General features: G+C 42.2%; 1 protein-coding gene and 1 non-coding gene across 2 annotated transcripts in view; both read right to left on the bottom strand.

The window, feature by feature from the left end:
- Positions 1–19,914, bottom strand: part of SAMD12 (sterile alpha motif domain containing 12) — a 395,367-nt gene that overhangs the window by 160,231 nt on the left and 215,222 nt on the right. The gene's annotated exons all lie outside the window — the stretch shown is intronic.
- On the bottom strand, positions 10,469–10,541 carry TRNAG-CCC (transfer RNA glycine (anticodon CCC)). Its single transcript has one exon. It is a non-coding gene; the product is annotated as a tRNA-Gly (tRNA).

The raw sequence follows: 19,914 nt of genomic DNA, 5'->3' as shown, positions 1-19,914 counted from the left end.
CTCTCCCATGGCTACAGCTCTCTGAAGACTCTGTGAACACAGTTTCTCCCTTTGCTCCTTCTGGCTTCTGCTTCTGTTAACCCCTGGGTGACTAAATACCCTCATGGTTTCCTTTAACCTCTGCTAAGTAACTGCTTATTTTAAAAAACTAAAAATTATTTGGCAGTGCTGGGTCTTAGGTGTGGCATATCCAGTCTGATTCCCTGACCAGGGATTGAACCTGGGTTCCCTGTAATGGGAGTGTGGAGTCTTAGCCACTGGACTACCAGGGAGGTCTCAGTAAATGCTTCTTAGTTATCTTTAGATTCTCATCTGATATGTATTGAGTTTCAATGAACATCTAGTATACTATGTGGTATAACTCTGTGGAATTCCTTTGTTTATAGAAAGCAAAACAAAATCAATGCTACATTATCTTTGTTTCAAATATGGGAGGCTTCACGCAGGTGAAATGCTTATATCAAATGTAAAATAGAAGAATGATCTAGACTCAGGAACCTCTTCTTTGATACTTTCAGAAAGTCTCACTCATCTGATTTCCCTCAATGCTTTTCCCTCTGTGATGTTCACAAAGCATTCACTTTCCCCTCCCCCAAAGCCTCTGCTCGTGCTGTTACCCCAGATAGAGTGGCCCTCCAGATTCCTCCCTACTTCTAAGCTCAGGCTGGAGTCTTACTTCCTTCCTGAATTCTTGGAGCCCACAGCCATCTCTCCTTAGAATTACTGGAGCTGCACTGTTCAATATGGTAGCTAGTAGCCACATATGGCTCCTTACATGTAAATTAAAATGAAATTAGAAATTCAGCCCCTGAGTCATGCTAACCATATTTCAAATGCTCAATAGCCACAGGTGGTCAGTAGCTACTGTAGTGAGCAAATGAATCTAGAATATTTCCATCATGTGAGAAAGCTCTATTGGACACAGCTATTCTAGAACACTTAATTATGCATGACTCCACTGGTGCTGCTGTGCTGTGTGCTCAGTTGGGTCCGACTCTCTGCAACCCCATGGACTGTAGCCCACCCAGCTCTTCTGTCCATGGGATTCTCCAGGAAAGAATACTGGAGTAGGTTGCCATTTCCTACTCCAGGGGATCTTCCCGATCCAGGAATTAAACCTGTATCTCTTCCATCTCCTGCCCTGGCAGGCCGATTCTTTACTACTGCACCACCTGGGAAGCCCCATGTATGACTCCAATGAGTATTAAATTATAAATACTCTTGTATTGTTTTTGAGTTGCAGAGTCAATGAAATACAGGGAAGAATCTTCACTCTGAGTCCAAACAGCACTGGGCACACAGGAGATGCTTAGCAAATGTGCCTGCTGACCTGAATAAGGACCGTGACTATTTCTCAGTGGAACATTAAAACGCAAGGAACTATTAACCATGGAATCTAGGGAATAGCAATGGCAGAGTATGGACAGTTTGCTGGTAGTTGTGGTAGGGATTCTTCTGGTCCCGCAATGATAAAGGCAAAAACTCTATGTTTTGTAAAATGTTCTCATAAAGAACCTCTAAACATTAGGAATGATTCTTTAACAAGTTATATATCCTGACCAAATGAAATCATCAAAAGGACCCAAATGCATAGCTATCTTTAGAAGCGTCTAAACCACTCTCCAGACTTGTTCACAGACAATGAAAACCTGTCTTTAGGTACTGCTATAGTAATGATTGTCATTCTGATTGACAAAGAGCTGGCCAATGTCAGAAGCAATTTAATGGCAGTGTATATATCCTATACAATGTCCAATCTCTTATCTCAATGGCTTGAGATGATTGTTGACCTTTAACAGAAATTCAGTGTTTGAGTGATTAGGACAGTCTTATAAAACACATACCTCATCTTTTTACTCATCTCTGCTAAGAATGTCTTCTTTAAGATGTGTGTTCATTTCCTATCTACCATTTATTCAGATCTCCAACAAATCTTTGCAAAACTCTGTTTGAATCCTATAGCAACCCTGTGAGCTAGATATTTTTGTTCTCATTAGACAGCAGAGAAAACTTACCTTCAGAGAGGATCTGATGTTGCCTCCTAGGTGATGAGGGACAGAGCTGGGGTCATAACCTAGATTCTCTGACTCTGAGATTCATTCTTGGGGCCACTTTGCAATCCTCTATCCTACAGCAACAGAAGTAATGCTGGGGTCAGGGGTGGGGAGCTGGCGGAGGACAGGGCATGATGGACAGCCTCATAATGTCACTCCATGATTTCTCTCCTCAGTATCCTCTCTCATCCCTCTCAAAGCCCTTTGTGATCTTCATTTGAACAACTTTTATCAGAAGAGACTCAAGATGGGTGACCCAGTCAGGGAAGCACACCCGGCATTCTGGGAGTACGCCCCTGCAGTTCTCTTATTTGATGTAAAACAAGACCTGCTGTAAGTAAAGGTCAGGAAGGCTTTGCGGTCAAGTGACTCCACCCCCCCTTCCCCCAGCATCCTGCTGCTGCTGCTGCTGCTAAGTCGCTTCAGTCGTGTCCAACTCTGTGCGAACCCATAGACGGCAGCCCACCAGGCTCCCCCATCCCTGGGATTCTCCAGGCAAGAACACTGGAGTGGGTTGCCATTTCCTTCTCCAATGCATGAAAGTGAAAAGTGAAAGTAAAGCCGCTCAGTCGTGTCCAACTCTCAGCGACCCCATGGACTGCAGCCTACCAGGCTCCTCCGTCCATGGGATTTTCCAGGCAAGAGTACTGGAGTGGGGTGTCATTGCCTTCTCCATCCCCCAGAATCCTGGACACATGTATTCTGATGATTCCTAAACCTACAAGTTTGTGCCAGTCCTTCACTGGAGCACCACACTCAAGACACCCACTTTCTTATGTGTATCAAAGGCACTTCAGACTTAACAAGCTCCAAACCAACCTCTTCATGTTTCAGTCCATCCTCCTCCTCACACTCCCCCTTCCAGGCTCCTCCACCTACCTAGAAGCTGAGGACAGGAATCTGCAATCTCCCTCAGTCACACCCAGTCCATCACCAAGTCCTGTTGAGCCCACCTGCAAACAGAGCCACCCTTGCTGTCTCACTCATCTCAGTGGCCACCACCCGAGTTGTAACCATCACCTGCCTGCCCTCACCTGGATTTCTGCAAAAGTCACCGACCCTCCCAGTTCCATCCCGCCCTTCTCTAGGCCATTTTCCCCACAGCTGCCAGCATGATCTTTTACAAATGTGAATGAGATCTCATAGCTCCTCTGCTTAAAATCCTTTAATGGCTTCTCATCTTACTTACGGAGACACTATTCCAGATCCTCACTGTGGTTCCAAGGCCCTGCAGGATTGGGCCCCTGCTGGGTCTGGGCCATGTGATGAGCTCTGTGGTCTGTGTTCAGTTTCTAGGTAATGCTAACCTCCATTATGCTCCAAAATTTGGCACATGTTTTCCCATTAGCCTGCTTGTTCTTCCTCTACTCTACCTAGCAACCCTTATTTCTCCTTCTTGTCACCACTTAAATGTCACTGTTACTCCCCAGCCTAACGTAGAGCCATTCTTCACATTTTCAATGATTTCATTACCCTTGATGAAATTTCATAGCGTACACACAGGCAGATACACACACACACACCCCTCATTTCCTGTGGGCAGGACCCCAGAGAGGGATGTGCTACCTGAACAATGCTGCAGGGGGCAGTGCAGCTCCCTTGGAGATGCCTCCCTGGTATTGGACAATGGCGGCCATGCTTCTGAATCTAAGGAGTCTCATATAACTCTCACCATAGACTGTTTCCAATAACCACTGGCCAACTTTGTGATATTCCTATTGGCTTTCATTAGGTCCTTTGAAGGCAAATTTGAGTCCCTACAGAAAGCAAATTTGAAACCTTAAAAGTCAATGTGAGGGGAGGGGTGGGAGGGAGGCTCCAGAGGTAGGGGAGATATATATATATATAGTTATATCAACACACTATTGTAAAACAACTATTCTCCAATTAAAAAAATAAAAATTTACGTTATTAGAAAAAGTCCATGTGAGTCTCTACAGAACTTGAATTGTTATACATGCAATGATGTACTTTATTTTTTTTTTTTTAACTGCAGTTCCAACACTCTCCCTTGCATGTCTTTTCTTCATGCCATTATGGTAAAAACTGGTCACCAGATGACAAGATTACTGGTAGAAAGAGGCCAGAGCAGAATAAATATAAGCAAGGAGCACAGTAAACTTAGACTATGAAGAAAGATTGCTGATTGGTTGAAAATGTTCCAGAGTAGTAGCCCCATGCTCATGGGCTGAGTGTACACTGAGGTGAGCTCTAGCAGCCGACTGCATGACTACAGAGTGGGGGAGTTCAGAGAATGGATAAGATACCGGTTAGTAACTATATTGGATAGTTATAGGTCTAAACAATTTTTTTAAAAAAGGAAACATTTAAGAAAGAAGTAGTTATAATGAATCAGTGCTGCTGGGGATGGCATTAAATGAGATGTGACTATATTTACATGCAGCCTTCTTTCTTTTCTCACATCCACCTCCCTTTGAGGTTCTAAAATCAACTGGGTCATTTGTAGAGACGTGGATGAACCTAGAGTCTATCACACAGAGTGAAGTCAAGTCAGAAAGAGAAAAACAAGTATCGTGTATTAGCACATATATATGGAACCTAGAAAAATGGTACTGATGAACCTATTTGTAGGGCAGGAATAGAGAAGCAGATGGAGAGAATGGATGTGTGGACCCAAGGTGGGGGTTATGAGAGGGTGTGATGGATTGGGAGAGTAGCACTCACATATTTAACTACTGTATATAAAATCAATAGCAGGTGGGAAGCTGCTGAATAACATAGGGAGCTCAGCTTCATGCTCTATGATGACCTAGGTTGGTGGGTGGGGGGTTGGGAGGGAGTTTCAAGACAGAGGGGATATATGTATACATATCGCTGATTCACTTTGTTGTACAGCAGAAACACAGACAACATTGTAAAGTGATTATACTCCAATACAAATAACACAAAATCACCTAGGGCAGGGACCATTTCCGCTCTATTCTGAACTGTAACTCTAGTACCTGGCATGGAACAAGGCACAAAGGAATGATGAAATATATTCACAGGGTATTGCATTATTAGAAAAAGTCAATGTGAGTCTCTACAGAACTTGAATTGTTATACGTGCAATGACGTATTTTTTTTTTTTAAACTGCAGTTCCAACACTCTCCCTTGCGTGTCTTTTTTTCATGCCATTATGGTTTAAACTGCACACTTAGGATGGTGTCTAAGAGTGGGCTTCGAAGAAAGCCTGTTCAAATCCTTGCCCTGTCACTTCTGAAACTGAGACCTGGTTCAAGTCTCTTCAATTCTCTGTGCCTCAGTTATTTTATCCAGTACGCAGGGAAAACAACAGCTTCCATCTTAAGAGTCTCATAGTTGTTGAAAGGATACAACAGTATAAACAGAGTTTAAAACAGAGCTGATACATAATAAATATATAATAAAGGATAGTGATTATTGCTGTTGTTGCTAGTCACCCTGGCCTCACCTGGGACTAAGGATTCTGGATTTGTGGATCAATTTTAATATGACTCTAGAAGTTAAAAGTCTAAGTCTCTGAAACACTCACTGGACTGAAGGATCCTTGAAGGCAGGGTTGTCTTAAATCAGTACAGTATTTAGCATCCAATATGTGCTCAGTAAATGTCTATCCAATTGAATACTCTATGAGCTACATTACAGGGTCTGGGATGGTGCTCCTAAGCTGAAGCCATTCTCCTACCTTTGTAAACACCCAGTCACCTTTTTCTCTTCACCTGGGCAGTAGGATTTCTGCCATGGTCAACACTTTCCACACCCATATCAAGGGACAAAGAAGTCAACTCTTTCTCAGCCTTTCCTTTCTAAGCCTAGGGCTTGAATGGAATAGGCTCCCCAGAGTCTGAGCAAGAATTTCAATTATCTATACTGTCACAACAGTTATTATCTACCAGGGAGTATTTTAAGGATGAGGAAACTCAAGTACTGCAGTCCCTAATCCCAGTGCTGGTTGAATTCAACAGACTGACTTCCAGCCCAAATGTCTCTCACATTAGAAGCTGCCAAGTTGTCAAAATTTCTGCTCTTATTATGATGCAGAGAAGAAAACAGATGACTTCAAGATTAACATTATGCCTATTCCATTGAGGAGTAACTTGCTAAGCTGTTGGAAACTCAACGGTCAGGCCCTTTAAACCCAGTTTTGTGTTCAATTTTAGGTAAAAAAACAAAACCCCCGAGACTCCAGATGGAGTCAAAGCCTGTTTATAGTTCAGCAGGGAAAATGGCAATATGTGTCATGAAGGACACAGTTATTTTTAATCACAGAGCTACTCTTTATACCCATAGGGATTTTTGTCACCAAGGATGGGTGATTAAAGAGTTCGTTATCTGAGATCACCAGAAAGTCTAAATAAAATTCTATCAGTGCCAGGTGAGCATCAGCACCCTTTCCCATCCTTTCAATCAGATGGAGAACTGCTTTAACTGTACTTGTTTCTTCCTGGTAAGAACTTGAGGTAACATTTATCCCCTTTGGTATGTGTTCTGGAAAAGCAGATGAGAACTCTTAAGAACCAGTGCATCAGTCTGCTGGAAAGGGGACATGATTCTCTCATGCCAGAAAGACTCTAGTGAGTCTTCTGCAGCTGGCCTACTTGTCCAACTCCAAGGACTGCATTATTCATCACTGAGTCCTAATACCTAGCCTGACACATAATAGGCACTCCACAAAAGTTGTTGAACTAGTGAATGAATAAGTATGTTCATTCCGTCTTCATATCGTAAAGCACCTATTTTAATGTTGAGTGTGTGCTAAGTCATGATTGACTTTTTACAAACTCATGGACTGTAGCATGCCAGGCTCCTCTGTCCATGGGATTTCCCAGCCGAGAATACTGGACTGGATTGCCATTTCCTTCTCCAGGAGATATCCCCCATCTAGGGATCAAACTCACATCTCCTCCATTGGCAGGCGGATTCCTTACCCCTGAGCCACCTGGGTAGCTCATTATAAACTGTGTCTATTATAGTGTTAGACACAGTCTATACTCAGTAGGTAATCTAACCCAAAATCTGATGGGAAAGATTGGGTAGAATTTAAACTTTGCATCATTCATTAGCATTTTGAAAAGGCCAGTAGATGGCCAGCTGGTCAAAACATGACCTCTGACACATTCTTAAGGTCTGAAGCGACTGTGGTGATGGGTAATCCTCCCTTTCCTGCTCAAGCAGGACACACGTGTGTGCACAAACATAATCAAATATGGCTCCTCTGATGACCGTGGCTTGAGGAAACAGCCATTCGCACATCTGCTAATCGCAGCTTTGTTCGTGCAGCTTTTATGGGGAGGAGGAACCATTTGTGAACCTCTTAAACTGGCACAAGACACTTTTCAGTTCATTCTGTGAGCAAATGTGATGTGCCCGAGACCCTGCTAAGAAAGTCCAGCCCAAAGAACTAGATAAATAAATATAAATGGATTCATTTGACTCAGTGACATGTTCATTTAATTAAAGCACAAAATCAGCTCTAAAACAAATGGTTATCCCTGGCAAAGAAGCAGAAACTGGTCTTTAATTAATACATTTCTAATGGTTCTTCTGCAGGCTCAGAGGGGTCTCCAGTGAAGAAATGGGGAGTGGAGAGAAGCTGGGGAGAATAAAAGAGGGAAAGGGAAGAGGAAGCAAAAAAGATAACGCATATCTAAACTTTTAGAAACGGAGAATTAGAGGCCATTTATTTTTGCCTAAGTAAGGTCAAATCCTGCTAGATCAAAATTATTATAGTAAAACTCTTTGTGCAGCAAAACAGATATCAAGGCCTCAAGAGAGGATCAATTAATTAAAAAGATTACAAAAACAATTTTAGATCAATGAAACTCTTCCTGCTATTATTTCATCTATTCCTCCCTTCCATAGTGTGGTCTGAATTTTAGGGACCCAAATGGCAAAAATCAAATTTTCCAATAATTAGCAGTAATAAATACCCACATATGTAGCTTATAGAAAACATGAACTCATGATGACCAAACAACATAATAGAAATGCGACAAACTGGAAAGTACAGTCAAATGCTTCTCATGTATTTTCAGACCCTCTGTATGCGAACCTCATCAATGTTCCATGGTTTTTAGTGCTAAACATTCGCTTTACTTCTCTGATATAACTTGAAAAGACTGAGTCTTCTGATATAAGCATCAAAGCTCCATCACCTCTTACGAAGTAGACACTTGAAACCTTTGAGGTCACTGTTAATAATTTTCTGTGCACTCCTTTATGCCGAATCAATTTCAATTAAATCAATTAAAATGGCAACTGGCAATCAATTTAAATTTCACATCATTGATCTAATAAGATTAAGATTACTAAGGATATTTGAGGGACATCAGGAAATGCTGGGTTGGCATCTCTGCTTCATTATGATGTCAAGTTGGGAGATGAGCAAATTTGATTTCTTAGTGCTCCCAGATCTCAGGTATGCAAGAGACAGCCCAGCAAAACGACACCCTCCCTTTCCTAGCAGCCCTAAATCATGGAAAATGGGGGATGGAGAGTGATAACCAGGTGTGATAAGCAAGCTACTAAGAAAAATCTTTTATTTGAACAGCCTCAAGCATTAATGTTTAAAAGTGCATTGGCACTGAGAGTTTTTAATAGAAGAAAAATAACTGCATCTTTGAAAGAAGAGATACTTCACAGCAGGCAGGTAGGTTGGAAAGAAAGGGCATTGGTTTTGGAGACAACTAGTTATCTTACCCACTGGGGTGATTAATTTTACATGTCAACTTGACTGAGCCACAGGGTGCTCAGATATTTGTCAAATGTTATTTTGAGTGTGTCTGTGAGGGTGTTTTTGGATGAGATTAACATTTGAATAGGTAGAGGAATAAAGCAGATTGCTCTCTCCTGTGTGGGTGGGCCTCAACCAATCAGTCAAAGACTTGCACAGAACAAAAAGGTTAATGCCCCCCTCAAGTAAAAGCGAACCCCTCCTGCCTGACTTGTCTCCCGGCCTTTGCACTTGAACTGTAACACTGGCTCTTCTTGGGTTTTCGGCCTGCCAATATTTGGACTGGAACGACACCAGTGGCTGTCCTGGGTCCCCAGCTTTCTGACTGTAGATCTTGGCCCCCATAATCATGAGAGCTAGTTCCTAATGGAGACTCAGTTAATCAACTCACAGCCCCACCTCTCTTTCCCTGCCTATGCTTGTATCTCCTATATAACATTTTATATGTATCTGATATTGGTTCTGTTTCTCTGAAGAATCCTTGCATCTACTAGTTTTAATTGTGTAGCATTGCAGCTCTCTGGGCCTCAGTTTCTTTATCTGTAATATGGGTTTCATGACAACTACCTTGCAAAGTTATTGTATGAACTAAATATGGAATTTAAAATGCCAAATGTGCAAATAGGTGCACAATCAGTATTAGCTCCAGATTTGCCTTTTGTGATAACATCGGTAACCTGTGCCTTTGAAATAAAAACAGCATCTAATGGTAATATTAAGTATTCATGATTTTGAAAATGACTGTCAAATGATGAAACCTCCATGGTGTCCAATATAAACACCTAAAGTGTTCTTGCTGGAGATGAGACACATACTTTTCTTTGTCTTTTCCTCTCTTGTAGCTTTACTGGAGGTCCTACCACTATAGCTTTGCCCTGATACCTGTCACATGCAAGAGATAGTGGAGGTGCTGTGTAAATTACCTTCTGTCTTGCCCTGCAGGACTGACTGTCTGGGAGAGTTTGTTTCATTTCTCCTGGGGAATACAGGATGTGGGATTGCAGTGGTGCTGTCTCCTGAGAACTGTGGAGAAAGGGCTGCTTAAATCTTGGGGACCTCACCTACAAAGCTGGGTGATCAGTTAGATGGGCTCCATTCCAAGTGGGTTTTAAGGTGAGATTTCCATTCCATGTGGGTTTTAAGGTGAGATACCCTCCTGCACTCCAAGGGCTGATGCCTCTCTCTGAGTTCACCCAGGTATGACAAGCAGACTCATTAAGCCCAAAAGGAGATTTACTCTGATGCTATGGGAGAGATGGGTGCCTGGAGTACTCTGTGTGCTGAACCTACACAGTGCCCCCAACCTTTCATTAGTGTCAGACTCATATGGGGGTGAAGCTGTCTAAAATACTAACACCTGGGCTGGAGAGCCTGACATGACAGTTTCAGAGTAAGGTCTCGAAATCTAGATTTTGAAGAAGCCTGCTCAGATACTTCTGCAACAGGGAGGTCATGGATTTGGGGGAGCAGACTGGGGTACAGAAGAGAGAATGATGCTACTGTACAATCCTCTCATCCACTGGTTCTTGATCTACCATCGCAGGTAGCCTAGTCTCTTGAGTTGCTTTTTAAAAAAATATTATTTATTTGGTTATGCTGGGTTGTAGTTGCAGCACACAGGATCTTTGATCTTTGTTACAGCATGTGGGATCTTTAATTGTGGCATGCAAACTGTTAGTTATGGCATGTGGGATCTAGTTCCTTGACCAGGGATTGAACCTGGGCCCTCTGCATTGGGAGCACAGAGTCTTAGCCACTGGACCACCAGGGAAGTCTCTAGTCTCTCGAGCTGATACCTCTTTACCCTCACTGCCACCACCCTCGCTCAGGATGTCATCATCCCCTGCACAGATCAATGCAACAGCTTCCGGACTGGATGTCTCGTCCTTCTCCAGTGCCTCTTCTCATCTTTTGATATACAGATCTGATCAGCATAGTCTCCAGTCTAAAACCCTTCAGTGTCTCCTCATTGTCTCTAAATTCCTTCTGTTCAGTCACTCAGTCGTGTCTGACTCTTTGTGACCCCATGGACTGCAGCATGCCAGGCTTCCCTGTCCATCACCAACTCCCAGAGCTTACTCAAACTCACGTCCATTGAATCAGTGATGCCATCCAACCGTCTCATCCTCTGTCATCCCCTTCTCCTCCTGTCTTCAATTGATCCTTCCCAGCATCAGAGTCTTTTCAAATGAGTCAGTTCTTCGTATCAGGTGGCTGAAGTATTGGGGTTTCAGCTTCAGCATCAGTCCTTCCAATGAATATTCAGGACTGATTTCCTTTAGGGTTGACTGGTTTGATCTCCTTGCAGTCCAAGGGACTCTCAAGACTCTTGAGAGTCCCTTGGAACTTAAGGGGACTTTGAAATTCCTTAAGGGGCTCAAACAAACAAGGCATTCACATTCATGACTGGGTCCCTTTTCAGCCTGGCTTCCTGCTGGCTGGTCCCTTCTCCCTCTGTCTCCACCTGTAATCATACTAGCCTTTCTTGTGTTCCTGGAATGCATCGAGCTTTCTCTTCAACCTTGACCTTAGAAGAGGCTATTCCCTCTCCCTGAGACACCTTCCCAATTCCCATTTGCCCTAGTTACTGCCTCTTCCTCTTTGAGATCTCAGCTACTTGAGGGAGGTTTTCCTAATCTTTCAGAGTCAGGGAATCCCCTCCCCAAAGTGTAATTAACGTTCCCTTTCACATCACCTGTTGTGTTACTATGATTCTTTCTTTGATGCCTACCTTCCTCATTAAAAGGCTTCCCTGATGACTCAGAGGTTAAAGTGTCTGCCTGCAATGCGGGAGACCCGGGTTCGATCCCTGGGTTGGGAAGATCCTCTGGAGAAGGAAATGGCAGCCCACTCCAGTATTCTTGCCTGGAGAATCCCATGGATGGAGGAGCCTGGTAGGCTACAGTCCACGGGGTCGCGAAGAGTCGGACATGACGTCGCGAAGAGTCGGACATGACTGAGCGACTTCCCTTTCACTTTTCACTTCACTTTCCTCATTAAAACACAAAATCCATGTATGGGAGAACCATGTCTATCATGTCTACTGAATTTCACCAACACTCAGTAAAGGCAGACACATAGCAGACACTCAGTAGTAATGATTTGTTAGTAAATAACCTCTTCAAAGTTCTTATCATCTTAGCAATTTTCTATCTGCTTGATGATTAAAGAGAAAATAAACACACTCTGCTAATTATAGCACCCAGTTCAGTTCAGAGGGCACTTACTCTCGGAATCTTTCCTGACACATTCCTTCCAAATCAGACGACCTTCCTATAAGGTCCTAGAATTCTACATTTAAATTTACCTCTGGTACTCCTCATATCTATTTTGCTTGACTTCAAGGTCAAGAAATGTCATATTCATCCCTGTATCCCTAACACATAGATAAAGTGCTGGGTACATGGTAGGATCTCAATAAACTTGTTTTTAGATGAATTACTGGATGATTGTATAACTGCTACTAGAAAGGGTTAAACAAACAAAAAAGGGATACAAAGAATGGAGGTGCTATTTCAAGGAAGAACAAAAGATCTTAATTCTTGGTTGGGGCACAAGGCTGGGCCGTTCACAGTACATGTATGTATGTGGGGCCTTCTAGAACTGGCATGTAGAAACTCGGATGTAAGCAGAACCTTGAACATCTACACTGTAGAACTTAACTCCAGGCACTGAGAATTGATTGCCCCAAAGAAAAAAGCCACAGCAAAAGTAATATATCATATATAATACGAGGGACAGAAATCCTAAAGCATTTAGATGGCATATTTTCTCTCTTTCTTCTTAAAAAAATCCAACATGACTGCATGCATCCTTGCCAATGGCTTTGATTTTCTCATATCAGGTCCACATGCCATTGTCCTTCTCAAGTGCCTTTCTAAAAACCCATAGGAGGGTTGAATACCATACAGCTCAGATTTCAGGATCCAGACTCCCCACCAAAGAAATGGACCAATGTCAGTTGTGGAAAACCCACATATCACCTTCATTACAATATCAGTCACTGAAGGTTCTTCAAACCATGAGGTGACATAGCAGTGCAATCTCATGGCCATCTTGAATTGTCCAAACAAGAAACACCAACTATATTTTTGATTTCATTTAGAACATTTAATGCAAAGGGGTCAATGGCAAAGGATTTCAAGGTTGATGATTTTTTCAGAGACAGACATGAAGCATTTGGAACCTGTGGGGGTTTCCTAATGGGAACGGGAACTCTTTACCATGCAAAAGATACCATAAGACACAGAGTTGTAGGGAAGTAATGAAAAGAATAATTCCTGGCAGAATGTGTCCAAATTAGAAAGATATGTGAACACTTCCACCATCTACTAGTTAGAGGGGCCATTGGGGCACTCAGAACAAGCAGGTATTTTTCAGCCATGAAGACTACAAGAGACTGGAATCAAGGGTCCATTTCAAACCTCGAACAAAACACTTTCTTGAATGGCCACAATGAACTTCAGAATGAAAATGAAATGGGAGTGGACTCTAACCAGGATGCACGTGTCACTATGCTAACTCCTACCAATGAACTGATGTGAGAGCTTAATGATCCCCCAAAGAAGTCTGTGTTTAGGAAACTAAACATAAAGCTCATACCAAGGAGAATTTCCCTGAAGGCACAAAGACCTGGTACAATTAGAAATATTCCTAATTGCAGACTATGTGAAACAGGGTGTGAAGATCCTAAAATCTGGTGAAGGTAAAGCCCAAGAAGGCAGCAGGTTGAAGAAAGACTGTCTTGGAAACCGGGAAGGGCATGCGGTTGGTAGGGCATGATCAAACAACACTGAAGGAAGGAGAGGCAACGGAAGAGTCCAGTGGGACAAAGGACTAATTCGCGAGTAATCCTATCAAATTACTCATTCAATGTCCTCACCTACTGTGAGCCCCTGGACAATTAACTGGGTTTTATGAGAAAAGGTTCATGCTATGGTCAGTTGAGTGTCACTGAGGACAATGCTGAAGACTTGAAAATATGAGGTACAACTCAGTGTATATGGTGGGAGCTGGGGGGGGGGGCTTATGTATTTAAGAGTCCTCACCAAAGGTATATACATTTAAGAACCATAGCCACTGCCACTGTACTAATCAAATCAAGACAACGAGAGCACAAAGGAATACAATTTGGGGCAATTTTGCCCATGGATAATGCAAACTGGCTATGTAGCGACTCTCGTTTATTACGAACCCATTAAAAAAATGATACTGTATTCACTGTTTTGAGAAGATGACACTGAAAATGAAATAAGAGCTGGTAAATAAGGAGAAAAGGGCAACAATTACACTTAAATCAGCAAAACACATTTAAACAGAGGCTTCACTCTCTGTGAGACACGGTGCTGGGAGATAGGAGAGCACAGCAAAACCAGATGACAACTGAGGGGGCCCACGGTCTGCAGGGGAGACAAAGACACCCATGCGCCCGTGCTGAGGCCAAGCTTCCGCTCCTGCCTCATGCCAGCTCATGTCCCTCTGTCAAAACTTTCATCCTTTGAGATCAAGCTCTTCTCCCTGTATTTCTTCTCAAGGTTATTAATGCCTTATGCACGCGATCACCCAAGTGAAGAAGACTCAGAGTCACCTGTACTCCTCCTGTCCCCTCCCGACTCACATGTAATCAGTGAGCAAACCCTCTGAATTCTGTTTGTAAAATGGCTTTCCAGTCAGTCCCTGCTTCACCCCCAGCCTTTATCACTGTGTTAAACCACCTCCCTTTGGCCCCTTCCCAGGCCATTAGAATAACCTTCTAGTTATGCTTTGCTCTCTAGTCTCTGCCCTCCCCCATTCATTCCCCTTTAATTAACTTCCAACTTCTATCGACAGAGTTACACCTTCAGCAAATCTCCCCTACCCTCTATTCCCAGATGAGGTTATGTTCCAGTTCTGTGCCATCACTGCACATCTATGCATCTCTGCCACGGCACATATAACCTATCCTTATGGCTAGACTGGGTGCTCCTTTAATCCCTAGTGTCTACCACAGAGCCTGTAGCTCATTGGAAGAACAGGATGGAAGAGCAAACAGATATTCAACAGACACTGTGTAATGAATAGATTATTGGTATGAACAGTGCACTTAGAGAGGACAGAGTGATTGGTTCTACCTGAGAGATAAGGTAAGGCTTCTCAGAAGAGGTGATGTCTCATCCTGGCTTGGTCTTTTTTATTATACCATATTCATAACAACTTGGTGAAATAGATTCTGTCCCCATTTTTACAACTAAGGAAACTTAATCTCTGACAAGTAACTTGCCCAAAGTTAATACACCTATGAAAAGCTTTATAATGGATTTCTACGGAATACTAAAGAGTTTGGATTTTATTCCTTAGGCAATTGGGAGTCATCAAATGTTTTTTTTTTTTTTAGGAGGGAAATAATGTCATCAGATACATATTTAAATTAACTCTGGCCACGGAAGTTGGAAGGTAAAGGAGAATGAATGGGGCAAGGGAGAGACTAGAGAGCAAAATCATAACTAGTAGGTTATTCTAATGGCCTGGGAAAAAGCCAAAGAGAGGTGATTTAACACAGTGACAAGGATGAGGGTGAGGCAGAGACTGACTAGAAAGCCATTTTACAAACAGAATTCAGAGGGTTTGCTCACTGATTACATGTGAGTGGGGAGGGGACGGGAGGAGTACAGGTGACTCCAAGCCTTCTTCACTCAGGTGATGGTGTGAATAAGGCATTAATAACCTTGAGAAGAAATACAGGGAGGAGAACTGGATGGAGAGCTGGTGGGAAAGACAACTGGGTTGACTTTGGATATTTTAAATTTGAGATGTCAGTGGACTACTCATCAGAGGTCCACATCTTTTAAGGATGTTAATGTAAGGAACTGAAGCTTCATAGAGGTCTAAGATGTATTTGAAAGTAACTTTGAAGTAGGGGATGGTTAAAGCAATGGGAGTGGGCGAGGCTCTCTAGACAGCATGCAAAAGGAGAACCAGAGGACTTACCTCCAGGGGGCATCAACATTTGGGGGGTGGTAGAGGGAGGCGGCAAGCCCCCCGCCTGAGAAGGAGCCATTAGAAACCAAAGGGGAGAACCAAGGGGTCACTATCATGCTCATGGAATAGATGAGCACTAAGGAGGAAAAACGTAATGCTATCCAATGATGATACAGATGAGCCAGTTATGAAGAGACCTGATATGTGACCATCAGGTTCATAGCACCATGACACAGCTGAAATTAGACATGGAGAAGCCTGGAAATTAAATAGAATAGACTGAGAGATACCAGAAAGAGCCATCAAACATAGCTCATGTACACATAACAAGGAATCTGATTCACATTTTCTCTTCTAGGAGCTGCAAATATTACTGGATTTTATTGCTTAGTAAAGAGGCAAAGGAAGCTTTTTTCAGGGACAACCGGGGAAAACCATACCCTAGTGCCTGTACATAGATGCTAGAATTTTTAAATTGAATTAATGAGTGAACTACCTAAACCTACCTTAGACAATTTATTAGGAACTCCCAGGAAAGCAGGGCCCTCTTACAGTAATAGTGGCTCCAGAAAGTGCTAGGGAGGACATTTGCAGAGATGCAGTGACTTTCAGAAAAGCTCCAATATTTTATATGTATTAAAGTCAGTCTCTACTGCTGTTCTGTTTTGATTATCCTAAGAATACTGGCCTAGCAGTTCTTACCAAGTTAAACGTGTTGTATGCAACCCAGCAATCACTTCTAGGTACTTTTCTAATGAATGAAAACTGATGTTTATACAAAAACCTATATGTGCACACTTTTATTTATCCCTTTTAAAGATTTTATCTTGATGTGGACCATTTTTAAAGTCTTTATTGAATGTGTTACAATATTACTTCTGCTGGTATGTTTTGGTTTTCTGCACTGCAAGGCATATGGGATCTTAGTTCCCCAACCAGGGATGGAACCCACACCCCCTGCACTGCAAGGTGAACTCTTAACCACTGGACTGCCAGAGAAGTCACTGTGAAGGCTTACCAGCGTTATTAGTATTTGCCCAGATTGGAAACAAGTTAGATGTCCTTCACCTGGGGAATGGATAAATAACCGTGGTATATCCATCCAACTCAATGCTAAAAAGTGAGCATGAATGAACAAGTGACACATACCTTCAGCTTTGGTATGGTTCAGTGCATAGCAAGTGAAAGAAGCCAGACTTTATGAGTCCCATGGCATGACATTCTGGAAAGGGCAAAACTAAGAACAGAAAACCCATCAGTGACTTCCAGACATTGGAGGTAATGAGAAGTGTTGACAACATGGGGGTAGCAGGGAGAGTATTTTCTGGAGTTATAAAACTGTTATATCTTGACTGTGGTGGTGGTTGTTATACAACCATATGCATTTATTAAAACTTGCAGAACTGTACATTAAAAATGGTGATTTTACTGTATGTAAATTATACCTTATTAGAAACAATGAGAAAAAAGAACACCAGCCTGGGAATTAAGAGAACTGGGATCTAGTTTCAGTTTTGCCACTGACTAGCTGGGTAACCACAGACCATCCTCTAACCGTCTTTGGGTCTTGGTGCTCAAAATTGTAAAATGAGATTGGAAATTTTCTCAAAAAGTCTACTGATGTGCTCTAACAAAGACTCCTTTCTTTAAGCAAGGTGGTGGACCAGATGGCCTATTCCAATTCAGATGGCCTACTTTAGTTGCTAAAGTATCGTTGTGGGGGTGACTGGACTAAAATACTCAGTCTGTACACATGGTTCTGAAAAGTCTTCTTGGCTTAGGGAGTAGTGTTTCTAATTTGTGTTGTTCCATAAGATGGAGCTTTGGGCAAGTCCATCTGGTCATGTAATTCTCAACTAAAATTTGACACATATATTTTTGACAATGTGGAAAAAGCCCTTTGGGAAACACTAATGTTTAATGAGCTATAACTGGCCTTGGTAAACAATCATACTCTTATTTTTTTTTTTTCCATTTTGCAGGCACTAATTAAAAAGGCCTTTGAAGACTGGCAGCATTTACTGTCTTCATTTGCCTTATCCTCCAGCAGGAACATCGCTTTCTACTGCTTAAATTTACCCAACCTTCACAGTTACTGTTACATTTTTATATTATCCATGTATCTATAGCCGAGAAAGACACTGAAAAGGGCACTGCAGGAGTGGTTCTACCCTACAGTGTTCCAGGGGTTGAGGGAGGCAATTACAGCTCAAAGGGGAAGATATTAAGAATAAAACTGTAATCTTGATGGTGATGTTAAAAGTTTACACTTTTGACCTTGTGAAGCAGGGGTCCACAAACTATGAACTAGAAATTGTGCTTGTAAATAAAGTTTTATTGGTGCACTACTATGCCCCATTCACTTCAGACTGTCTGTGGTTGCTCTCCCATGACGGGTGGGGGCGGGGTTTTACAACAGACATTCTATGGCCTATAAAGACTAAAATACCTACTATCTAGCTCTTCCCAGGATAAGTCTGCCAGCCCACTTTCATAGACTATGCCATGAACTGTGCTGTATAGTCTTCACATAAAATCTCATGCAATCCTCATATCATTGCTGTGAAATAGGAATAACTCACTGGACAGATCAGAGGGATACAGTGTAATGGATATGGTTTGCTGTGAAGTCAGACAGACCTGTAGGAGGCTTTTTACTAGCTGTCCGAAACTGCATCTATTATTTATATTCTCTGACCTCAGTTTCCCCACAAGTAAATTGAAGCTAACGACAATACTGATTATGCTAGGGTCAATGTCAAGGGTTGATGTGACAATTAGTGCATTGCTTTGCATATAGTAAATATTTAATACTCATCAGCTATATGAGAAACAGCTTTTAGTATCCCTGGGTGTTTTTCTTCCTAGAAATATCCTGTAATAAAGAGCTAAGGATGCCCCCTGTAAGTTTGATTATAGATTAATTTGGTGGATCCCAGAATAATTTGCACCACTCTGTATATTACATAAAGCACCATTTTTTTTTCCTTGTGTCTCATGCATCGAGCATAATAAATAACATAATGATATTATTTCCTGCTCTGTACTGCATTTCACACAAGACAGCTGCAGGTGCCCTGATATGGTTGAGTTTCCTGCAGGAACATGGAAGCAAGCAAGACCACCAGAGGAACAGCCTGGCCACTCCACAGAAGACCAAAAGGCTGCAGGAAGGAAGGAAGCACCTCAAAGGCACCAAAGGGAACGAGAGTAAAGCAGGGCCAAACACTGATTATGTTGCTGGCAAATATCAGGCAGTTACAGGGCCATTGCGAATAAAGGCAGGGCAGTTAGAGACCAGCATTTTAGCTGAAGGATAGTTTTGGCTTTAGATAATGAGCTGCTTCAGGAATTTTTGTCACATTTCATTGATAGAGCCCATAAATGGATGTATTTACTATGAGTCCACCATACACATTTTTAAAGCACCTTACAGTTTTTCTCTCTGGTCAGCATGCAGAAGAGGGGCAGGAAGAAAAAGGAGGGCAGAAACGTCATCTCTCCTGTGCTCAGGATAACCTACAGTCACAGGCCGCAGCCCTCCTGGTCTATTTGTGACGATTTTGGCCATATTACTGTCATGGGGCTCCTGGTGGCTAAGTGACAATGACTGGTATAGAAGAAAAGTTTCAGGCAAATTTTAAAACATCAGTTAAAAGTTAGAAAATTAGCCTTAAGTATCTATTAGTTTACTTCCTCTAGAAACAGGGTAGAATGAGCTTTCAGATGGATGTATCTAATTTGGAGGTCTGATTACAAACTGAAGTAACTGATTTCTGTATAATTTCTACATCCAAAAGGATGTTGTTTCCTTGAGAGGAAATCTTTAGAGTCCATTCATTTGTTTCATTTTGGCGTTGATTTCCAAGTTTGTGGCAGGTTCCTTTGAATGCCTCTAGTGGGCATTCAAGACTTCATCCTTGGAGAACTGGGTTCCTCTTTAGAAATGGCAGCCCAATATTTAGCTTTAGATCTTGTAAATAAAGTGGGTAATCAAACATGGAGAAACATGGTGGGTCCAAGATAAAGCTTGGAAAAAAACAAATAATCCAATTATAAAATAAGTAAAGGATCTATAATAGATGTTTACCCAGAGAAGATACACAAATGGCCAGTAAGAACTTGAAAAGGTGTCCAATATCAGTAGCTGTCAGGGAAATACAAATCAATACCACAGTGACATTCTA

This window comes from Capricornis sumatraensis, chromosome 11, assembly GCF_032405125.1.
Source record: "Capricornis sumatraensis isolate serow.1 chromosome 11, serow.2, whole genome shotgun sequence".
Lineage (NCBI taxonomy): Eukaryota > Metazoa > Chordata > Mammalia > Artiodactyla > Bovidae > Capricornis > Capricornis sumatraensis.
This window is presented reverse-complemented; position numbering and strand designations above follow the sequence as displayed.